Source organism: Bombus fervidus, chromosome 13 (assembly GCF_041682495.2).
Source record: "Bombus fervidus isolate BK054 chromosome 13, iyBomFerv1, whole genome shotgun sequence".
Classification (NCBI taxonomy): Eukaryota; Metazoa; Arthropoda; class Insecta; order Hymenoptera; family Apidae; genus Bombus; species Bombus fervidus.
In genome coordinates, this window is record NC_091529.1 from 10,814,816 (window position 1) to 10,828,886 (window position 14,071).

The following is a 14,071-nucleotide window of genomic DNA, read 5'->3' on the forward strand; positions in this document are numbered from 1 at the left end:
CACCTACGAAAAGCTGAATCCTTGCGGTGCGTTCAACGTCTGACACGTGCAAATTTCCTTCGTCTTCTCATCGTCCATCGATTTTTTTTTTTTTTTTTTTAAACCAAACGTTGTATCATAATTCGTGGCATACATCGTGCGAATCTCGATTAACAAAATGTTATAGAACGATTCATTTGGAAATCGAAGACTATGGTATCTTTTGCATTGGAAGATTAATGAAATCTTTCTTTTCTTGCGATTTATTTCAAGATAGCGTCGTTCAAATCTTCTCTATCCGAAGCTTTGTTTCATGAAATCCTTAGAACGGACGAACGATTTATCGTATCTCTTTCTTAATTCAACTATTTCTTTTTCCTAAAGTTGATTTCGTAAAACCTTCGTTTCGATATCAAAAATAATTTTGATACTATTTTTTACGTGTCTTTTCCATGACTCGACAACTATTCTTTTAAACTTCATTTAATAGGACTCTTAGCTCTGCGAAAATTCTCAAATGCGATTTCAATCTTTTCCACGACTCGAATTATTTCAGAATAATTTCACGTCGAGGAATAATTTCAGATCGTAGCCTCTGCAAAAATTGTTTCCAAAACTCAAGAATTCTCTTTCCTAGAATCATCGCCGTAGAATTTCAGCTTCCCAAAAAACTGTTAAACCTTAAAGTCTCTACGTAGGATTCCTCGACCGAACTCGTCACACCAATCCCCAATGCAAAGTAATTACCGACGATGAGGAGAGAGAAGCGAGAGGCCGGAATCGAGCGAGCAAAGACGCAACGTTCTTCGAGCCTCTTTCGTCATCCAGAGGCAAGAATTATTGAGCAAGCGCATTCCTAGTTCCTCCAGCCTTCTAACTTAAAACCTATCCAGCAACGACAGACCAGCAACAGGTGAATTTCCCACTCGGTTATATCGAAACCAGGTTATCGACACGCGTTTAATTCAATCCCCTCGAAGAATTGCATGGTTAAATAGACGATTACGATTCGACGGTGGTCACGTTAATTCTCGCTGAATTCCACAGCGTAATTATCGACTCTAGCAACGTTCTCTACCGGTTGCTCGATTTTGCTTTTGCTACGTACATACGCGCGTCGACTGGCTCTACCGTTAACGTCGTTAATATTCAACTCATTAGTACGATGAGCTCGGTGAGCGTGATTATTGTCGAGTTGGTAACGAACGAGGAGCGACGAATGATCGCGAAGGACACCATTAGATATTTTTATATATGTATTATACGCAGCAGAGATAGCTGTTACTATTAGTGTGTATTTTTATGCATTTATGGGAAAGCTGAAAGTGAAAAAGTGTGCCTAATAATAAGAAGAATAAAGGTACACGTAAAATGTACATAATAAGCAAGAATATTGAAAATACCCAAAGTATAATGCTCTGTATAATGTGTAACAGAGTAAACCATTTTTCCCAGGATCCATTTTTTTAATTATATTCACATAGATGTATATTTGCGATCTAATCGTGATTATATTATCGACGGAATTCGAAACCAATTTGCAAACGTATATAGAAATCACGAAATATTTACCATAAACATATGGTGGCATTAGATTTTCAATTGCAACATGTCTTATACGATACATACGATATATACCGTAGCCACGAAAGGTAATCGCACGTCGTTCTATTTGTTACGAAATTTACATGCTAATTAGTCAAACTCAAATATTATACGTTGAATTTGATACTTTCGTATAACTATGAAAATGAAAGAACGTAGAAGCTGACACAAAAAAGAAAAGAAAAAAAACGGTTTATTGGAAAATAAGGGTTAATGTAAATACTTGCTGTGGCCACTATACGCGAAAGCATTTTACGGTATAAATGTTCCTGATCGACTGTATATCATGGAAAATACCTTGCAGCGATATTTTATACACGAACCATCAAGGTTAGTGGTTATTATGATTCGAGAATAGATAACGTCACGTTGCTGGTTACAGCAACGAGCACGTTCGTCGTAACAGGGAAATTTGCTTACTGCTCGTTTAAAATGTCGAGAAGACACGTATAAATGTATAATAAATGTATAAGAGGAACGCCTTAGCGAATGCCAAGCGTATTGTATGGGGTGTGTCGGTGTTGTGCCGCGATGCGGTCTGACCACATTGCAATATTATCTTGCAATGATATTTCGTAACTCTGGCTTTTGAGTTTCCGTTTCTAACGTGGTTCGAGCGAAACTTTTCTCTCTGAATACCTGTTTTCCTTGATAATTACGTGAAACCATTCGTAACCAAGGCATAAGGCAATTTAATTCGTTTCAGCCAAACACATGTACCATGCTTTTATGATCAAATATCGCGTTCGGTCGAATTTGTAGCGTTTCCGTAGAATTTACCAACTTCGAATTTTTCTTCGTCGTTAATTCTATAGCTTGTTATTACAGCATGAGTTTGAATTTTATTTTGTTACATGTCAATGCGATTCGATTATTTTCAATTTCCATCGCCGGTTCTCAATGAAAATCTTACAACAACGAAGCAAAGTGCGTGAAAAGTTCATCTAACAGAACAGGCAATCAATTTCGCCGATTTCTTGCCAATCGACCGACATACTTGAAATATCCGGGATACAGCTTTCTTGTCGGTTCATGGAGCGGACACGGCTCGCGAATTTACGACACTGTGCTCACTGTGTGGTGCAGTTAGTCCTGATAGATAGCCTGAATAGCGCTTCGGTAGCGCGCAGGGCGTGGTCATAGTTGCTTGGTTCCATGGAACAGCTATATCCACGTTCCACCGTCTTGGAAAATGTTTAACGATCGGCAAAATTGTTGCAACGAGAAAGCAACGTTGATATCGCGTGATAGGAAGTACTTCGATTTTTGGCTTTCTTCTTTTCTCTCGCCACTAAATACCTACATACCAGCGGGGCTTAATTTTTTGGTTGTGAGATATTTGAAAGTATCGTTTAATAAATACATACGTACGAAGTAGTTCGTGAAAGTATTTAAATATTCGTGGAAACTTTTTGCGAATATATTATCCGTGTGTCTTATGTAAAATGTATTTTAAATTCCATTTAAAACGACTATCACGATCTCATCGATCAGATCTGAAACGAATTCGAGAAGTTGCAAGATATTTGTTAGAAGCATACCTACGCTCTGTTAAGATTACCAAAGTACTTGATTAATCGTTTACTCGTCGTATTTATTCGTTGTACACGTCGTATACTAAACCACGGTATTTGTACGCGACCATCTCTAACTTTGCATGGTAAGCGAGCAAGTAATTTAGCGAATAATTCTATGTGACATAATATTTTACGAGTACAGTGAATGTTAAGATGTAACGCGGGAATTTTTTGTGTTTTATATTCTACGACGAATGGTCCACTTTCGGCTACAATTCATCTATTTGAAATCATTATGCAATATATAAATACTTTGAAGAGGAATTTATCTGAATAGCGATTTAAATTCATTGGTTATTACAACGAAGATAAAAATGCATGATATGCTGCCTGAAAGAAATCTTGATGTCTTGTAACTTCGAGATCTTCGATATCTTTCTTTTGTAAAAACGTCATTGTTAAAATACTACAGCTTCTGTACTTTGTACGCGTAACTTTTATAAAGAATTTTTTAAAATCGAAACTCTGCTCTCGTGACCTTTTCAGAACCCAGATTGTTTCGGTTAACACGTTGACCCTCGCGAGAATTCCATGTACGTGGTTCTCTATTTTGTCACGAAAGCTGCGATAGATCGAAATATACTAAGATTTAATTTCACCAAAATATTATATTATATTTCCATACTTTTGTTTTTAACGATGTTATCTATGTCGTACACATTGTCGATAAATTTTTAGTCCACGAAATTTATCCTCTTCTTATTATATTTATTTTGGTTATAATAAATTTAGCGATTTGAGTCACTGACGATCCAAATCGTGGCAGTCAACGTGTTAAAGGATCGAGAAACACATAATCGGGCGAGAAGCTGCTATCGAGTACGACGAAACGTTGTCCCGGAACGCGGTTCGAAATTTGTTACGCGATTGGAATGTCTTAGGACGATGGTACCTGTCAGAAGATAACGGTACCTTAACCAAGTTACGCCTCGGTTCGCGTAAATTTGTTGTTTAAGTCACGATCCGTGCGTTACAGACTGAATTTTGTCGCGTTCTAGTTAGATTCGATTATATCTTCTTCCAGCGTGCATCCTGGTAACTTTCGTGGGAAGATGAAGTCGCTACTGGAATTTAACGCAGGACGTTCAAGTACTTACGTTTGTTTTATTTTATTTTACTTGAATTTAGTTTAATTTAACTTCGACTTACTTTATTTTATTTTATTCTAAGTGGAACCTTGATTATTATTACTGGTCTCAGCACAGTTTATTATCATTATTGTTATTATCTATTTTATTTAAATTCATATCTATTACCACGATCAATGGTACGTTGATCTCGATTAAAGTTAGTAAATAGCGACTGAGATTGAAACGCTCCGTATAATTTTACGATTATTGCGTGGAATATGTAAATAAATTTTAATCGTAGAAAAATTGCTAAGATAGAGACACAGTAATATACTCTTCGATGTAATTATTTTGTTTAGTTGCATCTTGCACCGTGCTTAGGTTTAATAAATTCCATCGGCGAACGGGTCCACATCTCTAGTATATTTCTAAGCTAATCCAAGTAGGTTTATTAGAATTATATTATCAAAATCCTGTTACATATGTCGTCACAAAGATAATTGCAAAATAATTTGTATACCTGTGGTATTAAATTAAACCTTAGTAGTAGATCGAAACTAATTTTTCTTATAAATACAACGCGCTTTTTTTTAATTCTACATCGTAAATGAAACTCGATATTACAAAGAAAGTATTTAATGTATTCGATCTAAATGGCTAATAGAAAAGAACATCTTTCGTCTTATCTATAAGAAGCAACATGAAGTTCTGCTTTATTATACATCTTTCTTAAAATCGATGCATTTAAAGAATAGTCAGATCAATTACGCAGCGTAAAGGTTGTCGATCTTAATTTCTCCTATACGAATCCTGCGGCTTCAAAAATCTAAACGTTAATCTCCGTTAATCTCCGAACAAACGGTTTCATTCTTCTACTTCTATATTTCTCTTCCTCCGTTCGATAATAAAATCAGACGTTTCAATAGCCGCATTATTCCGTACCTAATTACAAGAAAAACAAATCCCAATTATCTATAATTACCGCAACCGATTCCTTCGATGTTCAAACTAATAAATAATGCCACGTTCGAGCAACGAATACCTAAATAAATATGAAAATGAAAGATTCAATAACCTGGCCATTATTGGTGCAGCTATTACGAAAACGCAAACTCCAACCATGATTAACCGAACCGATGAAAGAATTTGCTAAAAGAACAATCGAGTGGATGATTCTCTTTTTGCCTGCGATTCAATGCAAAATTATCGAGTTCCAGTCTACATGTTTTCTAACCAAGAGGAAGTCTTAAAGAAATTTCGTTGGGCGAAACAGGTCGATGTCAAACGGTCGAACGAAACCGTAACGAATAGGCTGTTGCAGAAGTTCCAAGACTCGCCTCTAACCGTCTACCCACGCATTCGTCGAGCATAACTCGCCTACCTGGCCTAACCCAAAAGCCACATAATTCGAACTTTTTTCTTACCACGTTCGTATAACGATCGGTCATGTGGCCAGGACTAATCTAAGGAAAGCAGAACCAGTCGTACCTGGTCATTGAATTCCAAAGTAATCTATAGCTGGTGTATAGGCGTTTTCACTTGTCCGCCGCTATTAGGTAGATATCTCCGATGGAAAAACGAACGAACAGCGATATCGAGGTTAAATGTGTAGCATAAGGTGTACAGGATGTTTCACGTAGGCTGGTATGGATGCAATACCGTGCGAAGGATATGGTAGTCGGAATAATTACTAAATGGGAGCTTCGAAGTTTTTAAACCGAGTAGAAAGATATAATTAATTTTAATTTTCCTATCATTTTTAATTACCTTCGCGTAGGTACTTTCAATTCGTTCGTTATTAAGTTGGACTTCAGATGGAAAAAGAAGAACGAATGACGATATTAAGAGCGTTCCAGATAATTAAACGATCGATGATAGATTTTTTTTTATTCTGTTGTTATATATATATATTCTTAAGAAATACAACACGTGGGAATTACGATAAATATAGTCTCGTATTCTTCGGCATTTTCTTTCCAATATTTCAAGAAGCTGTTTCCTATACTTTGTATCCCCTTTCCTCTGTCGAATCATTCCAAATAAAACATCCTGTACGTGCTGTGCAACATTTAGGTCAAGGTAGTAGTATTTGTCGAAACATTCTTAAATAATTTGCCGAAAGAAATCATAACCATCTAGGGATTTATTTGCGTTATTGCAAAATCGGTAAGATAAATAGGCTAACAATTTTGCACGATATTTTATTATAATATAATCGTTGATTTTTATCGACACGATCATGCTGTTGTTTCATTACTTCGTCCTTTGACAACATCCAACGATTACATCTTTATCACGTACCTACTATTTTCATCAAACGTGTTTATACAAGCACATGACCCGTATAAGCGTACGAAGTTAGACAATGAGAAAATATAATAATTTGACAACAAAGATTTTATTATAGAAATTAAATGTCCTATGTTATCGTTCTACGAATATTTGAGAGTTATTTAAAATGAATTTTCAATTAAAAGTAGAATAACCTAGTAGTCTCTAGTATGTATCTCTATTACGATTAAAATTATACGATATGAGAATAAAATGGATATACGTAATTATATTTTAATCTCAATAAAAGTCAACGTTAATTATAACTAGGTACGATATCTACGTGTTTTCACGTAGTAATTGTTAAATTATTATTTAAATTATTATTCAACCAGCATTCGTCGGTACCTAAATCTAATAAAATAAGTGTAAATATACGAAAACGGATAAAATGAATCTTAAGTTGAAATAATTTAAACGACAATGGCTAATAGCGCAGCTATAACTTTCTATCGTGCACGCGAATAGACCAACAAGCGAAGAAACGAGCGCAAATTACGAAGAAGGAAACGGTGTATTGATTCAAATAAGCTTTCCGTTTGAGGAGCTAGAGATTTTTTTCCGTTTTTATTAACAAAATTGTAGGCGATTTTCTTAATTCCCGTGGTCGGTCGCGGTATTAGACAGTCGATTCGCGTGGTCAAGGAACGTAGAACGCTACGGGGCACTCTCGGATTTCGTCGTTCGAGGAACGAGCTTTCTCTTCCATCAATTCAGCTCCGCCATTCTTGCGCGACTTCTAGCTCGCGAATTTTACGGCACGCGTTTTATGTTCTAGCGACGAACCGGTAGTTCCTGTTCAGGACGAAAATGGTGGCTACATTGTTCTCTTATAAGGAAGAAATCCGCGAGGAAGGCTATTTTTTATAATTAGGAGAGATTTAAACATCTGGCTCGATAGGAACTTCGACCGATAGCAAAGCGAAAGACTAGTTTAATGGAAAAGGTTTAGTCTGCTCGATCGAGAATATAACGTAACTTTATGAATACTCTTTTCCTATCTATACGGAATTATATTTTTTAATTGATCTTCGACGAACTAATTACAGACAGAACGAAGATTTTGATAGGAATTGAAAATCAGTCAACAGATTTAAAGTATTTCCACCACTGTTCTAATTTTTGCACTCGTATCCTTAAGTTTTTCCTAGCGTTTACTTTTATTCGCTTTGATGCTGTAAACAAGTTGCATCAATAAGATTCAAAATTTCTGCATCGTAAAATTTTACAGCGAAGATCAAAAAATTGACGAAACCAACGCACGATCGTCTATTCATCATTTTGCAACAACTTTTGCAAATATCTCTCACATGCTTCTTCGGTACGTATCATTTTCCACGCGTACAACATAATCCGATCGATCGTTTCCTTGATAATCTGTATCGATTATCGTGTCCTGTACGAGGCCACGAATTATCTCGATACTTAGGTACAAAAATACGCTATCGTTAGGTGTAGATTTAAGGATCGCAGTGCAATGTAAAATTTTATTTGTAGCACTTTATGCTACGAATATTTTTCCAATGGTTTGAAATGAAAATTTCTGAATAAAGAATGGCCAGACTTTACGATTTGCGGCGCAACCGAGGCGAAAATGAAAAACGTAGCATTAAGGGAGATTTAATCTGCGAGCCCGAGGCTTCCGTTTCCACATTTTACATAGCTGCAGTCGATGTATGCGACAGCTCACTGAGCAGAACGAAAATCGCGCGAGTTCTGCGCTGAAACGAAGTCTAAGAGAAGAAATAAGAAGTAACATGCCGTTTCGAATGCTTAAACGCTCGGAATAGAACAAAATGAAACGTCAGAAAATGCGTATCTTGCATTTCCTATCGTTCTTTCCATCCTCTATCAACTCGCAGTAGCAATTATCCTCGTTTTGTCTTCCTCGATACATTGTAACCGAACTGCAGATGTTTATGCAAATTCGTATTTCAGATGCGGAAAAATTGGCATAGTCTTTCGAGTAATTTAATAATGGGTTGCCGTGTATTTTGTATATCGTTTATTTATTTAAGAAGAAACGCAACAGAACGTTGTATATTCTTCTCATTCATTGCGTTACGTTTATCGTATTCGTTTCGCAAAATTTAATTTAATGTTATTTACAGAACTCTGAAACAAGTTTATCGCGAAATTGCAACTAATTGATTCGATAAATCGACTATTGACAGATTATGAATGTTTATGCGAATTCGTACTCGCTTTCATAGACACGATGGAAGAGATCGAACGTAAATAGAGATACGTTTCGGTCTCTAAACGTTGCAACGAACACATTACCCTGCGAAATTCTGTGGATTTTTATAATAATAATTTCTGCACCGATGTAACGTTTCAAAATTAAACTTCGAAGAAGACATCAAAGAAAGCAGTGCACTTAATCTTCCGATTTAACTAACGTTAGAAACATCCTTCTTCCTGCGTTCTTCTGCCAACGTCCATCAAAACCAACCATATTGCGGTATATCGAGCTCAGGCTCGTTAGAAACTGTTTCTAATTAGCGTCTTTCTAACTCGACCAAGCCTAACCGTATTACTCGCAACATCCTCATCAACGAGCTAAGGAACGTCGTTATATCTCTAACCCTAACTCTACTAAAAATTCATCAAGATCGGCAACAACTCTCAAACATTATGTATGAAAGGATAAATTGAAAGGAATGTCTCACGATGAAAGTCTCAAGGTTTCATTCTTCGAGCTACAGTCTCAAGGCTTGCTTGAAATCAAAAATTCATCGAAAGTGTCAACAACTGAAACTCATACTCCGAAAGAATAAATTCAAAGAAAAGTCGTACGAAGACGATTCTAAGTCTCCGATATTAGAACCATTTTTTATTGAATTCATTTCAAATTTTCGGTAATTTTCAAACATCATATCTCTATAAAATAAGTTCAAAGCAGTCTCGGGAGAAAAGGTCGCATGCTTCGAATCACGGTCTTAAGGGTTTCTTAAACTTATGAAAAATCTTACTTACTACGAACTTTCCAAAAATTCGTAAAAGGTGTCAACAACTTTGAAACTCGCACGTCAAAGAATAAACCCAAAGCAAAGTCTGGCGACGAAAGTTTCGAGATTCCATGCTTCCAACCACAGCCTTAAAACGTTCTTAAATCTCCCGTAAAATTTACCGAAAATATTCGAAAAATTCGCCAAAAGCGTCAACAGCTTCGAAACCCACGCACCGAGAGATGGACTCGATGTAAAGTCTCGCGACGACTTCGGACGAGAGTCTCGAGGTTTCCTCAAATTTCCTGCAGTTCCCTCGTAAACTTACTTTGTTTGTTGCTCTCCTACGTTCCACGCCGCGATCCCTGTCCTGGGTACATGTACACGGCACAGAAGGTCTCCGCGCGAGTCGACGACAATTCACTGCACAAAACCGAGCCTCGAGTCCACGCTTGAAGCAACGAACGGAAAACACAGTTGAACCGTTGCAAAATCCTCTTTAAAATTCTCGACGGCCACAGTTTCGACGCGAATGGCAGAACGTCGATGAAAAAATCGATCTGGAATCGGTCCTCGTGAAAAAGTCTCGGATAAAAAAATGACAAAGGGGAGACGAACGAAGAGCAGTTGGATTCAGGGTCACGGAGCTCTTTCCCTCCGGCCCACCGGTTCGAAACTGAGGAACCCGGTTCTCTCTCTCTCCAGGTGAACGGCGCGAGTCACCTGAGTAAGAGGCTTCTCTCCTCGGGAAGACACGCCGATAGGTTGAACGAGGCGAGGGAGAGAGAGAAAAGGAAGCAGACGCGAACGTAGGCGAGCTGGAAAGGCGGAGGAGAAGCAGACTCGGCTTGACTCGTGGCGTCAACGGAGAAGGCCGAGCGAGACTCAGCTCCTTGTTTGTTTATCGACGATGGAATTGCACAGGGTTGAGTCTCCGATCTGTTTCCATGCGTTTCGAGTATACGGGAAATGATCGGTTTACGCAAAAACGATTGCACAGCGCGGTTGCACTTTGCACCGGTGCACCTATGAAAAAGTTGTACGGTATAACGATAGAGCGTGTTAAGCGGTGCAACATTTTCTTCTATCGTCTTTTTCTAACTTTCCTGGCAACAGAATTATAATACCAGTTGCTAGAAGCAGCCTGTATGGTGGATCTTTTGGTCGAAGGAAAACGATCTAAGAATAATAGTTCGAAAGTATCGGAGAAGGTCTACGTCGAGGATAGTTTGGAATTGCCAACGAAATTGTCAACGAGGTTACTCTCTGATCGGTTCCCGTGCGTTTCGAGTTCCAAGCGTACGAGGAATCGGTTTGTGCAACAAGAAATTCTGTCGTTCCAATTAGAAAAGAAATCAAAGAAGAAGAAACTGCATCTCGCAAACCACAGCAACTACATCCGTGGAAAAGGTCGTGCAAAAGTTTCAACGAGTGGCTAATAGATGCGACCAGTATGGAAGATCGTAAAAAATTGTTTTCCTGATAGTTTTTTCATTGGTCTTCCATATTTATTATTCCCACTCCTGCACTCGGATGCATTTCTTTATTCACGATGCATCTTGTTCGTTAACGCGTTTTCTTCGTAACATTTTCTCTCCTCGTTTCCATAAAGTCGCTATATAACGTAATAAGACACAGGTATGAGACATCTGACGAGACACGAACTTCGTCCCTCGTTAACAAAACGCTATTCGCTTATTCAGTAGGTACACGAGCTCGCTCGTTCACAAAATATGACTTACCACGGTGCCGACCAGACATCAAGCTTCCAAACTCTATCGATGATCAACCACCTATTCTATATTGGATCGCGTCGAAAAATCATTCGGTTCCTTCGTTGGAGACATCGACGCTCGCGTAAGAAATGTGATTCAGTGACTCCGACGCGTGGTCGCGTTATCGACATTCTCCGTCCACGTTTCTATATATACAGCTACTTTATAATTCGCGTCTCCTATTCGCATCCCAACGTCAACTATCCGTATCTTATAATTTGTAACATTTATTCCGTCTCTGTCAAGAAGGTGATACGACGTTACCGATCACCGCACGAACTTACGTATCACCGAATCGACCGTGTCGCTACTTGGTGCCCCAATTTGGAGTCTCATTGTACTTGCTCCGCTGTTTATGTTTCCCTCGTACCACGCTGATATTCGATACAGTCGGCGATCGTGACAGAGTGAAAACTGCGGACACATCATTTCCGTGATACGGTTTCGTGGTAGAATCGCGATCGTCGTTGCACGTAGTCACGAACGACGTCATAAATAGCCGGAGGCGAGCGGCTCGTGTACAACTTTAACCCGACCGATTAATTTCTGGCCTAACAGGATACCTAGCCGGTCACTTGAAATACCGAGATCGCGATATATACACGTAGCATCCGCCACGACTAATTGCATAACGGGCAGCCGATTTTTTTAGCGCTCGATAAACGATGTATAGGAATACGTAAGTACACTCCTCTGCACAAATTGCTACGTGTTTCGTGGTCTTCGAGAAGTTTTATTACGCCTTTACGAAGAGAGGGTATTTTTGTAAAAAGAAGTCTTCGCTGAATCTTGTACTAGGATAATTTTTTAAATATCCCCGTGTCGTTTGGAGAAAACCGAATTGTCTTATTCGTTTTAGTAACAAATTCGCCATTTTTTGTCCAGTGCTTCGTTTAGCGTTTCGTCGAGGTAGATTCATTTTTAGCAGGCTTCCTTTATGACCACTGACCACCGAGTCAGCAACGAGTAACGCCAAATTTGGAAGAAAATATAGCAAGAAGTATAAAGATTAAAAAATACCTGTACAAGCTTCTACGAATTAATTTGCATTACGATATTACACTTAAAGATCATTCTCTCCGTGAAATGGAATAAAGTAGCAAACATGTCGCTTGATATTACCGGTACGAGAGAAAATAGCATATTTGCACGAGCGATTAACGAAATATCATTAAGATCGTAATAACTTAATTTTCAGAATTGATTTCGTGGCTACAACGCGAGAGTTCATTCTGCCGGTAAACCCATTAAATGTCCAACGATTTGACCGTGGTTGTACACGTGGATTTGAACTAAGAATTCAACGTAGGTATTTAACCCTTTCTCTGGTAAGGTCGCGCGTTGACCCAGTTAGGTTGTTACCGTTGTATTTTAGGCGAACGAATGTGCGAAACGGTATGGAAGGATTATGGCATGGATCGACCGACTTAATTGAGATCGAGGTAAACTGGTTGAATGAGGAAAAGGGATTGGTTATGAGGAGGGTTATTTGCGGAATTGTTACTGGATCGTTATTTTTGGAGAAGTTGGTAATCGAGGTTTCTTCCTAAATCGAGGAAGCAGAAATATCTTAATCCGGATTCTTTTACAAAATATTCTGAAAAGTAAATATCGGAATTAGATTAGATGTACAATTTCGAATAAGATTTTTATATTTAACTGGTTCGATTTCAGAAGATGAAACGATCAAATAACGTAACGAACTGGTCTAGCAAATACAACGCAATTGTATTCGACGAGTATCGTTTACTACTCTGTTGTATAATAATGCTCAAATGACTTCGTGTAGGTTTATTTTAAGCTCGAAGTGATATTCGCAATAAAATTATCGTCGAACGTTGAATTAATTCCAGTTTAAATTTTCCATGTAGCAAAAAGCGCGTATTAATCGATTAATTTGTTTTTTTCTTACAAGTAAAAAGTCGCGAATCGCGAATATTTATGCTAATAAGAAAAGAATAAGTTTTGAAAGATAACAACGCAAAATCTCGCACAAATTCGATCACGATAGAAATTTCGATCAAGCTTTTCCAAAAACAAGAAATTAATGAAAGAAATTTCTAAATAAACCAGTCTATTCTATCAAAATCTACTAAATAAAAGTTCCAGCTGTGACAATAACGAATAAAATTCTACAATACCAAATTCCAATAAAAATTCTGCGTTGTAACTATATAAAAAATACACTTTACATTGTTAACCTGTACCAATTACAAGAATACAGATATCTTTATAAATAAACAATATAAAAAGATCTGATTTCATTCTGCACGTCCGAAACGATCTCTCACAGCCACGTGAACCAATTGCAACGAGTGTAACACTTTTTTCCCAAGCATTGTATTACGTAAGAGAAATGTATTATGGCGCGCTCGCGTGGTCAGTCGTCCGCGACCGGAGCGCGATCATTTTCAAGTTTCAATTAACTCCACCGTGCAAGTCGATTACTGGACGCGGATACTGGGTTCGGAAAGTCGAACATGTCGGACAATTTCGCGACAGAACGGCGAACGCGATAGAGAAGCTCCGTTACTGTTTTATCGGGTCTGTTGCACTCCGGAGGCGTTCAACCCGGCAGCTCGTTGCACGCACGCGAATCACCGTGTCCTGCCGTTTATAAATAAAACGGAACCATCGTTCTTAGGCTGCCTAGCAAGCCAGAAAAATCCGGCGAAGCAAATTGGCCGACTGATGTCACGGTTCTTCGCCTTTCGCGGATCCCAGTTTTCATCTGGGATCACGAGATTATGGGAAAACAGAGAAACGTTATGGGAATTATGCCA

The 14,071-nt window shown here is 38.2% G+C and overlaps 1 protein-coding gene across 2 annotated transcripts in view; it reads right to left on the minus strand.

The window, feature by feature from the left end:
- Uif (sushi, von Willebrand factor type A, EGF and pentraxin domain-containing protein uif) overlaps positions 1-10,205 on the minus strand; it is a 50,939-nt gene extending 40,734 nt beyond the window's left edge. For both annotated transcript variants that reach the window (XM_072015569.1, XM_072015568.1), the window contains exon 1: positions 9,842-10,205. The gene's annotated coding sequence lies outside the window, so the exon portion shown is untranslated. The remainder of the gene's footprint in view (positions 1-9,841) is intronic.
- Between the last annotated feature and the right edge of the window lie 3,866 nt (positions 10,206-14,071).